The sequence below is a fragment of the Micromys minutus genome, assembly GCF_963924665.1.
Source record: "Micromys minutus genome assembly, chromosome: 3".
Taxonomy (NCBI): Eukaryota; Metazoa; Chordata; class Mammalia; order Rodentia; family Muridae; genus Micromys; species Micromys minutus.
The window spans coordinates 74,875,455-74,891,853 of record NC_137972.1 but is presented as its reverse complement, the minus strand read 5'-3'; positions in this window follow the sequence as shown (position 1 = coordinate 74,891,853).

The following is a 16,399-nucleotide window of genomic DNA, read 5'->3' as shown; positions in this document are numbered from 1 at the left end:
TCAACCTAGTAAGCTATTTTCTGCAATTCACTTTTAATTCACAATTTATTAAAGTTTCATAATTCACAGTTCACCAAAAAGGGCTTTAATTGTCAACCTTGTTTCCTGCTTTAAAACATTTTTTGAGTTCATCATGAAGCTCAAAAATACTTTTTTAAAACTTCCTCCAACAACCACCTCACACCACGGAGAAACAGCAGAGCTTTGTTTGTGACGTCCAACTCATTGCCCAGTTGTGAATTCTGCTGAGTGCTCCCCTTAAAACACAATCAGCGATCACTCGCTCATGACACCTTTCACTACATCTTGGAACTCTTGTGGCAGCATCTTCATTGCTAACATTTGCTGGTGAATCATATGGTGAGTTCCAATGACTTTCAGTGACTCATCCAGTCCCAGACATTGAAATCCAGATTGCCATCCTAGCGTAGCTGGAGCACTGTCTGTTCAAACACCACAAAGATGTGTTCCCAAGAGATGTTAATGTTCCTTCAGAAATGAACCAACTGTGTCAAATACGTTGCATACAGTAGTTGTCTCCAGAGGTTTACAAAAAGGAAACTTATCTTTAAAGTTGCCAACACATAAACCATTGACTCTGAACAGTATGCAATGTCTGTAGACTCATCAGGCTAGATATTGAATCCTGGAGATGGGGCAGATTTAATTTCCTGGATTCCTGATAAAGAATATCAGCAGGTATGCCATCTTTTCCTCTTTGGACAGTCATTAGATAAGGGAACTTATAAACCTAACCATGTCTTTGGCTGCTGGCAACGGTTACTTATCAGCAGTGTCATGGGTTTCATAGCTCTGGTGAAGCTGAGTGCCACCAGACAATGCAGCATCAGTGGCCGGCGTGTCTCTCCAGTGGCACCGGCCACCAATGTCAAGGCTGGCATCCTTGAGTCCATCATCTTTGCTTCTAAAAGTGTCAGCATCCTTGCCAGCAAGGCCCGATGCTTGCTATTAATTGCAGTTTCTCAATTCCTGCTGCAATTACTGAGGTGAACCACACTGTAAAAAATCCTATTTTCTCTCCTTAACGATCTTCTCTACACTATATTGTCATGGGATGATTTTATAAGCATCATATAATAGCTTCAATAATACAGAAGATACATAGTTCATATGTATATACATATGGTCATATATATGTTGATAGTACATGCATAGTTTAATCAATCCAGTTTATTAAAGTTTCCTATAAGTTGCCATTTTATGTGGCTTTTTTTTACATACCTTTTACTATCACATGGGGATAGTGTTCGTATCAATCACAACATAAGGCCAGGCAGTTTGGATGCACACCTTTAATCCCAGCACTTTGGAGGCAGAGGCAGGCAAATCTTTGAGTTTTAGGACAGCCTGGTCTACAGAGTGAGTTCCAGGACAGCCAGGGCTACATGGAGAAACCCCATCTTAAACACAACCCTATTAGCTTCCAGATGAAGTTCCAAAGACATATATATCTCAGAAGTTGATTCTATAGTGCATGCTTTTACATTTACCCATTTATTACATCTACAATTCACAGTGTCCTTCTGCCACCAATACTTTGGCTTTCAACCCAGTAGCTGCTCTCTACACGTATGACTGGCTCACATAAGTGCATTATAGTGTCAACCCTGTCATCTGTATTTGTGCCAGGTGCATGTGGTGAGGTTGGCACTATGATGTCATCACACCAGGTATGAGTATGTAGGTTTATTTACATGTGGGAAGACCCACCTGAAGAGAGAAGCAATGTTTTTTCTTCCCCCTAATAGCGTTAGGCAAACCTGTGAAGAGGCTTGAGACCCACAGGTTGAGAACCTCTGATCTAGAAGACTAGTCAAGTAGACACATTTAAAAGTAGACCTTTTAAAATCATCCTGTTGTATCACATTTTCAAATAGTCACCTGAGTGTCATCAGACTCCTACACTGTTTAAAAATAACACCTGAATACATACACATAAACGTTATAGGAACCAAGCAGGTTCTATTTAGGAATATACATATATATACCTACACATATGCATGCAAAAACAATGGAGAGGCCTGAATTTGCAGTGGAATGGAGAGGGGTGTATGGAACAGCTTAAAGGAAGGAAAGGTGGGGAGAAATGTAATTATAATCTCAAACTTTTTTAAAAGTAAAGACCTGGGGCTCAGCAGTTGGTGAAGAGGGCGTACTTACTGCTTTACAGAGGACCCAGGTTCGGTTCCCAGCACCCACATCACACGTCTTCACAACTTGTTCTTGCACAGGACCCAGGTTCAATTCTCAATGCTACATGGTACCTCACAACCACCTGTAACTCCAATTTCAGGGTACCCAAACTCCTAACCTCTGAGGACACCAGACACACGTGATACACATATACGAAGGCAAAACAACAAAAAGTTAAAAATCTAAATAGTAGTGTCAAACTAATTCTAGAAGTGATGATATGGACTAAATGCGTTGCCCCCTCCCCAATCCCTATGTTGTCTGGTTAGACCCAACGTGACAGCTTTTGGAGGTGGGGGTCTTCTAGAGGTAATTAGATCATGTGGGCGGAGTCCTTGCAGGAGATCATGCTGGTACCTACTCTCAAACTTCCACCCTCCAGAACTATAATAAATGTCCCATTGTTTATAAGCAGCTCAGTCGATAGTGTTCGTAACAGCAGCTTGAGCTGACTAAGACAGATGGATTCAATTCTCCCTGCATCCTTGGCTTCCAGTAAGTTGATAATAGACAATGCTGAGCATTGGAGTTTTTCAGCCAAGACTCTCCCACTTGCAGAAACCCCTGGCTCTAACTATGTTTATCTTTTTTTATTCTCCCTACTAGAGTCTGCAGGACTTGTAAATCTTATTCAGCAGGCAAAGTGCTCACTGTCCAAGCATAAGAACCTGAGTTTAGGTCTGCAGCACCCAGGTTCAATAACTGAATATAACATTTAAAGAGCCAGATGTAGTGGCATGTGCCTGTAATCCCAGCACTGGGAGATAGAGACAGGAGATCCCAGAGGTTCCCTGGCCCCACAGTCTGGCCAGTCGGTTAAGCCCCAGGTCAGTGAGAGACTCTGTCTCAGATAAGATGGACAGCAGCTAAGAGGCATGTGACATCAGCCTTAAAGGCCCAGTCTTCATCCTCCTGCCATCAGACACATTGGTCACCAGCACACAGACTGGGTCTCGCAGTGATGGGCTTCTCGGTCCTGCAGAAACTCCTTCCCCAGTTCCTCGGACATTTAGACTTCTTGGATGGGTTCTTCAAGACACCTCCATTGTCATCCACCAGGACAGGGAGTCAGAGGTTGCTCTGCCCCTCAAAACAAGCAAACAAAACCCACCTTTCCTCTTAACTCCTGCCTCTGTCTCCATTTTTGGCAAGTTTTCTTAATCATCAGGTCTATACATCTCAGAAGCTGACAGGAGCCACAGGGGAAGAAGAGCAAGCCATCATGGGTCATTTTGCCCTTCCTAGCTTAGTCAGATTCCTAAAAGAAAATCCCATTCAGCCTTCTCAGTCCAGGACCTCACAGGATAAGAACCCAGCACCCAGAAATGTACCTGACAGCTTCTGCCCAGTAGCTGAGAAAGATGCAAAGGGCACTGGAGCCCAGATGGCTTGCAGAGTCACACACATCCTGTCCAGTACATGGCACCTGACAGCCCTCCCTCCCTTCTCCCCCTTCCCTTTCTTCCCAATTTTACTTTGCATTGCCTGTGAGCCCACTCATCTGTGGAGCCTCCTTGAAGACACCTATAAGAGAGGAGCAAGGAGCCTAGGAGCAGCTACTGGTATGCCTTAAAACTAGCTCTTCCTAGCAGAACCTGCCTCCTAGCCACAACTGTGGCTAGGTCTCCCTTACTTAAGGTCTCTCTTCTATGCAGGGCCAGCAGGGGTTTGGCACACCTTTGTGGGGTAGGACCACTCTCAGTCATTACTACCCAAGTAGGAGTCATTTCCAAAGTCAATACCCCTTAGGCTGGTTAACCTCCAAACCTTATTCTTCATCTATCTATAGTGGGTCTTTCCCCCAGGAAGTTGGTGGCCAAGTTTTCTACCTCTATCCCATGAAACCTCTGTTCACTCACCAACCACCACCACCACCACCACCACCATCACCACCATCCTTTCTCATACCCTACATGCACTACAGCAAGAGTCTAGAACTCTCGATTTCCATTCCTTCATCATCTTCTCCCAAAATTCATTCACGTACATCTTCCTCCAGAGGTCCCTCCCTCTGCCCTTTCCAATCCTAACCTCTACCTATCTCAGAGGACACTATATGAAAGACTTGCCTTTTTTATACAAAAAGAGTTCATTCCTGGTGACCCCCAATTTCCCCAGAGCTCAGTCCCTGGATAGTGGCTCTCACCTGAATGCCTGTGCCTTGAGTCAATTTTGTTCATCTTTGGGGGAAAGGGTTCAAGACTCTCTTTGTCACCTGTCAGTTGCTAGTGATGAACGGAAACTCTGTAGTACTATGCTGAAGTGACTTTTCCATGACTCAACAACGTACTGTGGTCCCTTCATGTTCATCCAGAAACCAGGGCTGCCTGTCTCAATGACCTCCAAGGTCTCTCCTCAGTCCCTCATCTCTCTTCAAAGACTGGGTTCATTTCAGAGTTTGAAGACTTTACTTTCCTATCAAAAAGGTCTCAAGTCCTGTCCTTGGCCAGATTCCATCTTTAGGTGAGCAGCTGATAGAGTGAATCTGACTTGGAGGGTGGTGACTTTCTAAATAAGGCCCAGGCACCTTTTTTGGGAATCTGTTAGCCCAGATCATGGTTTGCTCTTTCCAAGTGAAAAAATCATGCAGCGAGATAGTCTTCCTGAGTCTTCCCCTCTTGCAGTGACCTTGCCTGAAGAATTCTTGCATTGCCCACTAGACCACCTTCTGTCTTAAGAGTTAAACTCTATTCCAGAGTCACCAGCTCCATCACTGTGAGTACCCAGTGGCTAAAGTCCTCTTTTTCTTCTATGTGACAGCCTTATCCAACAGAGTTACCAAATGGTGACATACATCTACAGCAGCCAATAAGGCAGAAAGCTTGCTGTGGGAGGGTATTCTTTAGGCTCCTCTTCATAGAATTCCTAAGGAGAACTTCCAGGATTTCAGACTTTTGGAGCCCTTGATCACTAAAGTTCAATGTCCCCAAATAGGCGTTTATAAGGTACAGTCCAAAAGATCATGCTTTCATTCAAACAATAAACTCAAGTCCATTCTGAATCCATGGAGTGGCACTGTCCCTTGAGACCAGACAGCAGTGAGGCAAACTGGAAAGGTAAAGGCCCAACACTTCCAACATACTCGCTTGCTGTTCAGTGACAAATGGCCCAAGGCTCAGGAAATTTCCTCTCCTGTGGAGCCAACAGTTGGAATTCACATAAACTGTCTGAGGTCAAGTTTCCTTCAGAACTGATATAGAGTGAAAATGCTGACACCCCAATGATCATTGGGATCTTCCCCCACAGTAAGGGAATACTTCCCACCCAAAGTTGTACACAAGCCCCTTCTCACAGGACCTGTATGTTATGTATCAAGGGGAAATGCATTGAAGTTGTACATAAAATTTCAGTTGCCTGTCTGTTAACCTTGGCACAGGAGATTATCTGGATGGACCAGGATAAGCCCATTGTGATTACAAGATCCCTCAGAAGGGAGGGGAGGTTGGCAAGACCTGTCAGAAATCAATGCCAAACAAATCTGAAATGCTGGCTTTGAAGAGGAATAAAAGAGCTAGGAACCAACAGATACAGATGGCCTCTAAAAAAGGGGGGAAGGCACAAGACAGCAAGCTTCTCCCTTGGAGCCTCCTGAAGGAACACAACGTGGTTCATGACATCCCAGGGAGACGCTTCTCAAGCCTCTGAACTCTGGAACTAGAAGATAGTGGATTTCTACTGTTTCAGCCCATAGTCATTTGTTCCAGTGGACATAAAATGAATTTACCATCTTCCATGGGATTTTTTTTTCACCTCCTTCAAAGAATTCCCTTCTGGAAGGAGGAGAGAGGCTTCAAAGACCAGGAAGGTAAAGAAGGCTCAGGAAATTCAATAAAACTTAGAAGGCTTGAGAAGTTCACAAGTTATGGGATTCACAGTGCCCTTCAAGGTTATAAAAGCAGTGTAGGTGCTGTAGAATGAAGACTTTCTCCATCAGAGGTACCTGCAAGTCCTCCAGGTAGCTAGCTTTCCTGCCTCAGTATCCATGCTGGGGTGGGCTTTCTGGTGAGGCAGCTGCCTTTGAGTGCTTCTCTAAGTAACCCCAATAAACTCATTGGTTCACTAAGCTAGACGTGGGCAGAATCGTTTTAGTTTTGATGCTTTATCAGTGGCAAAGAGACGTGCTCTCACATCTGCCTAGGGAAAAATTACAACATGCATCCCTCCAACCATTCTTCAACCTCAAATCAGCATTAATGTTTCTCACCCATTACTCTGTGTCCCCTGCCTCTTGAGACATGGAGCTCTTGTTACCAACCCCATTAATAGTGACAGAGCCCTCATATCAAATCTTCGTAAACACACAAGAAAAAATAGATGCCTGGTGTCCTTCCTTTGTTTACAGGGAACTAACTGGCTGTTTGGAAAGTTCTATAATTCTAAACAAAACTGTTCCAAGTATTCTTACATCCCAGCCACTAAGTATCTACCCAGAGACACAAAGCCAAATGGACCTCATCCTTTCCCGTAAGGAATTCACTGTCTAGTTAGAAAAGGAAACGCAGAAATAGCAGAATTCTTGTTTCCCCAAGTGAGGTTGGAGTTGAGGTAACCCAGCCTGCCTGTGTTACTGACACCCACTTCCAACTCTGTACCTTTGGAGCAATGATAACAGGTTGTTAGCTCACCTGCATGACAAGTCTTTGCCTTAATGAGTATTCATACTCTGCTTTGTGTTACATGGTTTTATACTTAGCAGGAAGCAGTGGGAGGGGGAGTGAGGGAGGAGTGCTTAAGGACAGAGTCACCAACTTGGCCCTTAGTCTCAGGCCTCTCCTCTCTCCTTCCTGAGTCTCAAAACATTTCAAATTCCAGTGTATCCTTTATGATGATGGCTAGGACAGACTTGTACTCAAGTTTTTCCCTCTGTTTTTATGGTTTAGCTTAATCTAAACCATTTTAGATTGCCACCAGGACTTGGAGACAAATATATAAATATATAAATATATAACAGGGAAAGCTTGCTGACAGGAAAATTCACCTATACACCTCCTCTTGTGTAGAACACTGACTGTCATACCCAACTGGCAAGAGATCAAGGTCCGTAGGCAACTGCTGTGGGTTTTAGATGCAATGTCAAAAAACTAATTTTTCTACCATAGGCTAGCAGATGTGTGAAGTTTTATCTAGTTGACGAGCTCAATATGATTATACAAGGTTATCCATAAACTATCTACGGAAGCAAGCAGCAGTTTTACCTGGGTGTCTGCCTTAGCCCTGGTTTCTTCATCTAATTCTTAAAACCATTGCCAAGACCTGGCAAGGAAGGGCTCGGGTAGTGCCAAAGATTTCAAAAATCCTAGCAAAAGACACTGACAGCAATTATAAGAGTGGAAAAATAAATAAAATGTCCTGTTGGGCTGGGGTCGTGTCTTAGCACTGCCACACTTACTTAGCATGTACCATGGCCCGGGGCTTGATCCCAACACTGCATGGAAAAAAAACCTCTTTGTTACTTTCAGGTTTTCAGAGCATCTATCAGGGCTGATGTTGAAGTGTTAGTGTACTTTAGTCTATCACTCCTCCTCTTAAATCTCTTTGGTCTGTCTACCAATGTTACTAAGGCTCCCATGGGAATAGACAATGGCTCCCCAACACAGATACTTTCCTACTACATTCAGTGTCTCTTGGCTTCCAGTTTCATATGATTCAAGACTGGCCAAATGTGAAACCCTAAGAAAGCATAGCAAACAGGCTCCGGTGTCAGATGTCGACCCCATTTGGAGGATCACTCCAAATGAGGAATGGGGTAGAGCACATCAAGCCAAGTCTACATTTCAGAGCAGCTTACAAATGTTCCCCTGAGAAAGACATGACAAAGGCATTCAAGGAAAGCATCTAAGCAGCAGACAGAGTGTGGGTAGGAAGTCCATGATACAGACAACACATTCCACAATGCAGGAGACCTTTCCCATGTATCTGGAGGGTATGTATAGAGGCAGAGACACACAGTAAAAAAACATCGCTGGGGCCAGACTATGGCGGGTCTCCTAAAACTGAGCTACAGAGATAGGACTTTATTCTGTCAGCAGTGGGGAGCCACTGGAGACTTTGGGAGCAAAAGCATGAAGTGTTTTTTCTAATAGAGGCCTGGGAAAAACAACAGCAGAATCTGTGGGATAAGTGGTCCAGTGGGAAAGTCTGAAGGCAGACAGGTCTATGCAACACCCTTCAACAAACAGTCATGTTCCCCAGAAGTGGAGGTTGGGCTTTAATTCGGGAACCTGGATGTAACAGTTATAATTAGCGAGGTAGAGAAGGCATCTCTAAATTAGATTGGGCTCTAAATCCAATCGCTGATGTCCTTGTGAGAAGCACACAAAGACAAATAGAGAACACTGTGTGCCATGGGGCAGATTAAAGCAACGTGCCCACAGAAGAGGGATCCAAGGGGCTGCTAGCAGTCACCAGAAGCTAGAAAACAGATTTGAAACGGACTTTTCTTCAAAGATCCCAGAAGGTACTGGCAGTGACTGCCAATACCTTGGTTTTGGACTTCTGGTCTCCAGAACCAGGAGAGAAGTGTAAGGTCTGGAGTTGTTCGTTTTATAGAATCCTTTTGACAGCAAACCTAGGTCACTAATACAAAAATGAATGAAGAACCAAGCTGAGGTTCAGGTATAATACCTATATAATAAGTATCTATTTTAGGTTCCAGAAACTGGGAATAACTGAAGATTCAAGCCAGCTTTTCAAACAATTTACAACTCACAAGTTTTCATCTCCCTCAGAATACATCTACGCAATGTGCCTTAAAGAAACCATCTATCAGAGATGCTAATGGGGCATGGAGGAGCTCGGCCTCCCAGAGGTCCCTGGCAATCTTAACCCAGAGAAGAAATTTCATGTTACAAGCAAGACATCTTGACTCTTTCTCTTTTGCTGTCACACATACCTTAGGCAAGAGACTCTTACTCTTTGGTAGCCCATAGAGCAGAAAAGCCAAAAGGTAGTTTCCCCACCAACCAGCCAACTAGCAGTAGAAATTTTTTAAGAGTAACCCAAAGGGGAGATGAACACAAAGGGAGAAAATAATCTCTCTCTGTCGATGCTCGAGCTCACCTGGTAGTATGAGTGGCATCTTCCCATGGCTTTCACTTTGCCCACTCAGAGGGGCCATAGGAGGCCACCCTTAGCTTCTCTTATGCCATCAGGAGTCAAGAAGCAGTCCTAGTCAGAGGGCAGCAGGGCATGTGCTCCTACCCCAGAAACTGAGCAGGGGATAAAGTCTATAAAGCAGCAGGAGTCACCTACCTAGAGCATTCCCTCCCTTCCCTATCAACCCCTGCACGCCTTCACGAGAACTCTCAACAGCACCCTGAACAGCTGCCAGAAAAAGAAGTCTCACATTGTCTCTTCAAGAGGGAAAAGCCCACAAACAATAATCCAGTCTGCAAGGCAGTGGTCCTCTCTCTCCTTGTGCCCCACAAGAAGACCAACAGAGTCAACTAACCTGGACCCTCAGGGGCTCCCAGAGACTGAACCACCAACCAAAGATGGAGCATGGGCTGGGCCTAGCCCTCCGCCTCTGCTGCCACCCTGCACATATGTAGCAAAGGTGCAGCTTGGTCTTCATGCAGCACTGCCCCCCCCCACCAGCAACAACTGAAGCAGGGGCTGTCCCTGACTCTGTTGCCTGTCTGTGAATCCTGTTCCTCAAACTGGGCTGCCTTGTCTGGCATCCAGATTGAGCCTAGTCCTGCGGCGACCAATATGCCAGGGTGGGTTGATACCTGCTTGTGGGGGAGCTCCCCCTTCTCAGAGGAGAACGGGAAGGAAGGTAGGGTGGGAGTTGTGTGAGGGAGTGGGGGCTCCGATTGGATATAAAGTGAATAAAAAAGTAATGAAAAGAGAGAAAAAACAAAACAAAACAAAATACCTTATCCTCTAGTTTTGTGCTTTCTGGTGGTGAGGCCACCTCTGGCCTTGTTGCTGTCATCTGGTCCCTGCCCTCCTAGGGGAGCAGTGCTCTTTTGAGTCAGCAGTTGCAATCTCTCCTCCTCCTCTACCCCCACCACCACCACCAAAAATGCCACTTACATCATCTAAAAAGGAGGTGCTCATCGTCATCTCCCTTCCCTGTCCACTCCAACTAAGGTGGGCACCACTAGAGGTGTGGTTTTTGACAGACAGAGGGCAGAATCAGGGTGTGAGCAGCTCTGCCCATCACTCTGAGCACGCCATCTGTCTGATAAACTTCCTCAGAAGGAAAATATGACCTTGGAAATTTTCTTTTCCAGGAACGTGCTTCGTCCTTCTACCCTAGAAACGTCTTTTGAGAAAACAAGGTGCATGTGCACAATTTGGCCACAAGGATAATTGTGGTCATCTCACATAATAGAAAATAAGACCCCTAGTGTCACCATATGCCACACCAGCAGGCCATTTTTAAGTCATTTCTGGATTACTTACATTCGAGGACTTTCTCTTCTAAAAAGCTACAGCCTGGAAAGGAAGCCTGGTGATTTAAGAAGCAGGAGCAGAAAGGACACCTTTCCCAGAGTGTTCTTTGGAAGCTGCTGCATTTTGAACCACTTGGGTCTTAGGTTTAAAGATGAGTTAAAATTTAGGGGATGTTGAATACAGAAACGTTTTCAAGAAATTATCAAGTGAAGAGTAATACTGTTGTAGAATACAATATCTAGTGATACCATTCCTAACTCATGCCACCACCACCGCCACCGCCGCCACAGCCACCACCACCACCACCACCCCAAGTTTTATTTTGAAGAAAGGAACAAAGGCCTGGAAAGAAATTAGGCTTAACAGTACCAGGTGTGTCCAACATACCACCGAAGGGCCACATGCACCCCAGGATATGCAGTATGGCCGGAATTCCAGGCAATCTCTCATAAACACTTCCCAGCATGTTCTACAAGGAACACGCAAGGTTGCGGGGCCGTCAATGTACATCCATTTTCACTCCTTAAATGTTCTCCAACCTCAAGGCTTTGGCTCTCTGTGTGTTCTCCCTCCCTGCCTTGGGTAAACTTCTACACAAAGCAGAGAAGACTGCCTCCCCTCTACCCCCACCACACCCAGGCTCCACCCCGGGTCCTGCCTTCCTTCTCCCTCCAACCACCAGTCCTTTTCCCAAAACTGGTCTGAGATCTCATCTATCTCATCCCATCACTGCCAAATCTGCCAGGGTTCTCAGACCTCCCTCTTCCCACAAGCTCTCTTACATCTGTGTTCAGACATTAATTTAGCAACCACACTGTGCGAGAGACACACTACCTTGGCTCTTGGAGAAAAAGGAGCTTGTTTGCCCATTGTCAGGAGAGAGTGGGTACCCAGCCCTTGTGAGGCATTTCGTAGGACTGTGTTCTCCTGGACTCCCCATTGAGCTACCCACCTCCTCCTCTTCCCTCTGCTTCTGGTCTTGTGCCTCAACTGCTCCCCCTCCATACTCCTGTCCCCAGGAATCTGTCCTTGCCCTTGCCCTCTTGTTAAGGAAGCCCCTAGATATAGAGATCCACCAAAACCCATCCTAGCCTCACGAGAACAATGCCTCCATGACCATCTCTCTAGGGGGTCACAAGAGACTTGTGTTAATTCTGGTCCCTACCTGCCAACTCCATTTATTTTATTTTATTTTATTTTATTTTATTTTATTTTATTTTATTTTATTGACAATCGTCCCTCACCTCTCTCTGAATGTGTATAACCTCTCCTTGAGGCTACTATTTCTTGTCCTCCTCCACTGCCAAAGCCTTCCTCTCCTTTGTCCCCAATCCTGACCTCACTTAGATCTGTCTCCTACAGACCAGGGCCAATGAATTGTGTCTGGCATGCCCCACCTCAACCCTTCCATCTTCCCAGCTGCTCACCAGAGTCTACGGGATAAAATCCAGAGTGAAGCAACCCCATTTTCTCCCCTCCTAGTTTCCTCTGTGAACATCCCCCACCCTCGCTTCCCAGGTTCAGCTGCATCTGCTTGCTCCCATCTCTGTGCCTAAGCCCAAGCCAGTCTCCCCAGTGAGTCCTTTCTCCACAGCTCCTGGCCTGGCTGTGTCCTTTCTTCTCTGGGATCTGCCTAAGGATGGGCACAGGCCCTGCATAGATGGCCCTCTGTCATTCTGTCATAGTCAAGGAAGAGTGATCAGTTCGACTGAAGTGACAAACTGAACCCTGGGCTTTTCTTCCAAATCAGCTCTCTGGACTGGGATGGAGACACAGTCATCATATCCTGCACACTTAGAATGAGGCTTGGCCTGGGCCATGGACCAGTAACAATCATCACCAGAATAGGAAGCCTGTACTAAGCTAGCTGCAGCTCTTGGGGTTTGAACACATTGCAGACCTGAGTGGAAAGCTTTTGTCAGTTTCTTTGTTCATGTTATAACTGTGAAGAGAATGACAGTCTCTCACTTTGGAGGCAGCTGCTCCTATGTATCCCTTTGCATTCCATTCAGCCCAAGGCAGCAAAGATACCCAGTCCCCAAAGTCACAAAATAATCTGTAAGGCCTTGATCTACCAGGAGAGAAAGGGAGGTGAGTCTCTGGCAGGAGACCCCCTCCAAAAGTGCCCAGGACTGACATGCGAAGGGGGTGACTAGCACAGGTGAACCCTGTGTCCTGAACCTCATTCCCAGAGTGCCTTGAGTCAAAGGCTTTTTCAAAAATTCAATCTCCAAATGAGGCCTTACGAAGCCACTGTATTTTTATGTGTGCTTTTTAAAAAGAAGGGCCTCCATCTCTAAGATGCCTCTGAGGGTCTTGATATATAGTAGATGGCATTGCTGAGGCTCCTAGGGGTGTTTAAAGCAGTGGCAGCCTCCTCTCCAGCCCAAAATCTGTCCATGGCCAGCTCCCCAGAAGTTGGGTACATGGGCACCTCAGCCTCTGGGACATTTAGTCTGTTGTTGCTGGGCAAAAGGCAACTTCTTAAAACAGTGACACTAAAATATCCACAGAGCCTAGCTATGTGCCTGGAAGTATGTGAGCCATGACAAACAGTTAGCAAGAGCCGGGACGGGGGAAGGGCTGTGTCAAGACCAAGGTCCCAGTACCGTAGACCTCTACTACCTGGCTCACTAGGATTCCCATATCAGAGTTTTCTTAGCAAGACTTTTGATAAGGCAGTGACCACCCTGAAACCTGTAACGGGAATTGTCATTAAATGGATTGAGCATTTCCAATGACCCAACTGCTGCGGCCCCACTATGATCTGGACCCACACACAACCTTGGAATCTGAGATTCCACCTGGCCAAAGCACCAGGATGCCAACTGCTGAGAATTTTGAGAACATTCCAATGGCAGTTGAAAAACGGTCGTACACCCAAGCTCCGTGATAGCAGAGTCCCCAGTCCTAGGCAAAGTGATAGAGGGAAGAAATAGTGAGCTTGCAAGGAAGAAGAGGTCAAAAAGAAAGAGGTGAATCCATTGTTATCTCATGGACTCAGAGGCAAATCTGGTTTGTCATCCATTACAGCTCTTTTATAACCAAACAGACAGGGGTAATAGCTATCTCTAGAGCTGACTTAGAAGTGAATACTATAAATCAAGATGAAGTTCATGCCAAGCCTGTAATTTTTTTTAATCAGAAAAAAAAAAATTAGCAAGGGCATGTTCAAAGAAGCTGGGGAAAAAAAACAAGACCGGATGGGAAGAGGCTCACACAGTCAAATTCCCATTCCACTGTATACATGCTGATGGCCTACTAGATGCCAGAGTTTGTGGAACAGTCCCTGTCTGAGCTACAGTGTCCCGGGAGGCTTGCCCCGCCTCCAGGCTAAAGCAAGCACCTGCCAGTTCCCTCCAGAGGCCCACATGACTGAAAGATGGCGGAGCTAACAGATGTCACTGTGGTCCATTTAAATTTGAAATTGTATGACTCTGTGCCAGTCCCGTGAGTTCAGGACACCTCATCACAGAATTTAGGGTTGTCACACCGTTGACTGGGATTCATAGGGAGAACAGAGTGTCTTTCAGGATGCTCTGCCAGAGCGACAGCAGACATGTCTCAAACCTTTAGGAATTAGGATTTTTTTTTTTTTTTTTTTTTTATGAAAAAGCTGTGTCGACAACATGGGTTCTAATGAGTCAGTTGCTTTATTTCTCCAGCTCAATAATCCCTCCCTTCTCCAGGAAAAAAGAAAAAATGTCCATTTGGAGTAGTTTAGTCAACTAACGACCACAGTGAGCCTAGAAGCATCTGAGGAGGTGGCACTTTGTCCAAAGGCCGCTACATTTGTCCCCATGCACCCAGAAGTTTAGTCTGCAAAGGTGTCCCCATTCTAAAGCAAAAGGAAGCGAGATCCTGTTGCAGGTGCTCCTGTGTGACCTCATCCTAGCCAATACCATTCTGTTTTTGTCCTCTCCTGGCAACACAGAACATGCTAAGAGGTCAAAAGCTCAGGTGTCTGCCTGTCTCGTATTCCCCAACTTGGGGTACACTGCTGACGAGCAGAGGTATGTTCCACAGACGCCTGTGGGGAGAGACCTGAGAAATGAATGAGTAATGCCAAGGCTGGTTTCACTGCTCCATGAACCCAACAATGAAGCCCTTCTTTGGGATCACTTCGTATCTTCCAAATGGGACTGAGCTCAGGTCTGGGAGGTATCCAAGACCGTCAACTCAGCCATGAGGACAAAATCCAAGCATGTGAACCTTCTCTTTGTCTGGTTCATTTTTCTGCCCTCTTTGTGTATTGAATGTCAGGGAGACTGTAGTCCTGGAGCCGGGAGTAGAAGGTCCTTGGGGGAGACAAAGGGGGAATGGGAATTGGAGATAGGACCTTTTGAAAGAAGCAAAGAACAGGGAACTCTGATGTGAGTTTCAGTCGTTGGAGCTTCTGCTGAAGAGCTCCAAATTCAGTTGCAATCAAATGCTGCCTTAAGTCCAGATGCATCTTTAAAAAGCCCCCTGCCCCATGTCCACCATGACTTATAAACATAATTCTATGCCTTTGCTAAAGTCAGTCTTCTGGCTAAAGTGAACATATGACAGGCAATATTCAAATATGTGTTTAAGGTACTCAGTAACTTCAGTGGCACCTCTTGGTGTCACATCTCTACCTACCTGACTCAGAAGTGCCTGAGCCACCCCAGGCCCTGGCTCTTACCATGAGGCTTCCCAGTGTCTACACACACCACAACTGTATTTGCTCTCACTCAGGGGCTAATCGTGGGATTTGAAGTACAACCCTGCAACAAATTGTCGGGTCTTGCCCTGTTTTCTCTTTCTCAGAAACAACTTGATAGCTTAGCAGAGACCACAGCTTTAATCACAGAGTCCTGGGGGGGGGGGGGTTCCTTCCCAGCCTCTTGGGTTGTTTGTAATGGCCTTTTTCTTGGGCACTTTAACTTTATTCTGCTGTGAGGTTCCCAAACCCCTGGCTTTTCCAGGTGCTTTTGGATTTCTCCATCTCCTAGGGGCTGTTCAATCTTTCTAGTCCACCTGCTGTCTCTAGCCCAGACTCAAGATCAGCACCTGTATGTCCCAGAAGACTACAGGAATCTGCTAAATATTGCTTCACCATTCTCTGGTTCCCCCAGGCTTCCTCTTTTCAGCCTCCACATCTCCAAAGATAATGGAAAACACACAACACCCTACCCCACCCTCAAAGCAAGCAAGAGCCACAGAATGTAGACAGAGTACTCTGAGGCAGCTCCCTGATTCAGTGCTGTCCACAGACCAAACTGAAGGTGGCTACCTGATTTTAGGAAGAACCCGCCATGTATTTGGGTCTATGAGACCAAAACAGACTGTCACTCACTTCCTGACCTCACCCCTGGCACTTGTTCCTGCTCACCTCTCCCGAACCAGCTGGGTTCAGAGGACAGCATCTTACTCTGGCTGGAGTTTGATTTGTTTTTGCTTTTTTTTTTTTTTCCATTTTAAAGCAAAGTCAGCTTATGAAAAATAAAGATTTTAATATAGATTCTACTCATAGAAGAAAGAGGAATGGGTGTTCAAGAAAAAGGATATTCCCAGAGCCACCAGTGTCTGCTTCTGAAAGAGGAGTGACCTCGAGTTATTTTTTAAAAAACAAAAGCGTGAACTTACATGCAGGCACTTGTTACAATAAGCACCCATGTAAGGGCACACACAGACAGGTAGCTGGCCTGCTGGGAAGTTGGGGAGGCATTCTTTATGCTCCTTGTCATACCGAAGTCTCTGTCTTCCTTTCTCAGTGCTGGCTGTAAACCACTAAATTGATTTCACAACCCACTAATGGTTC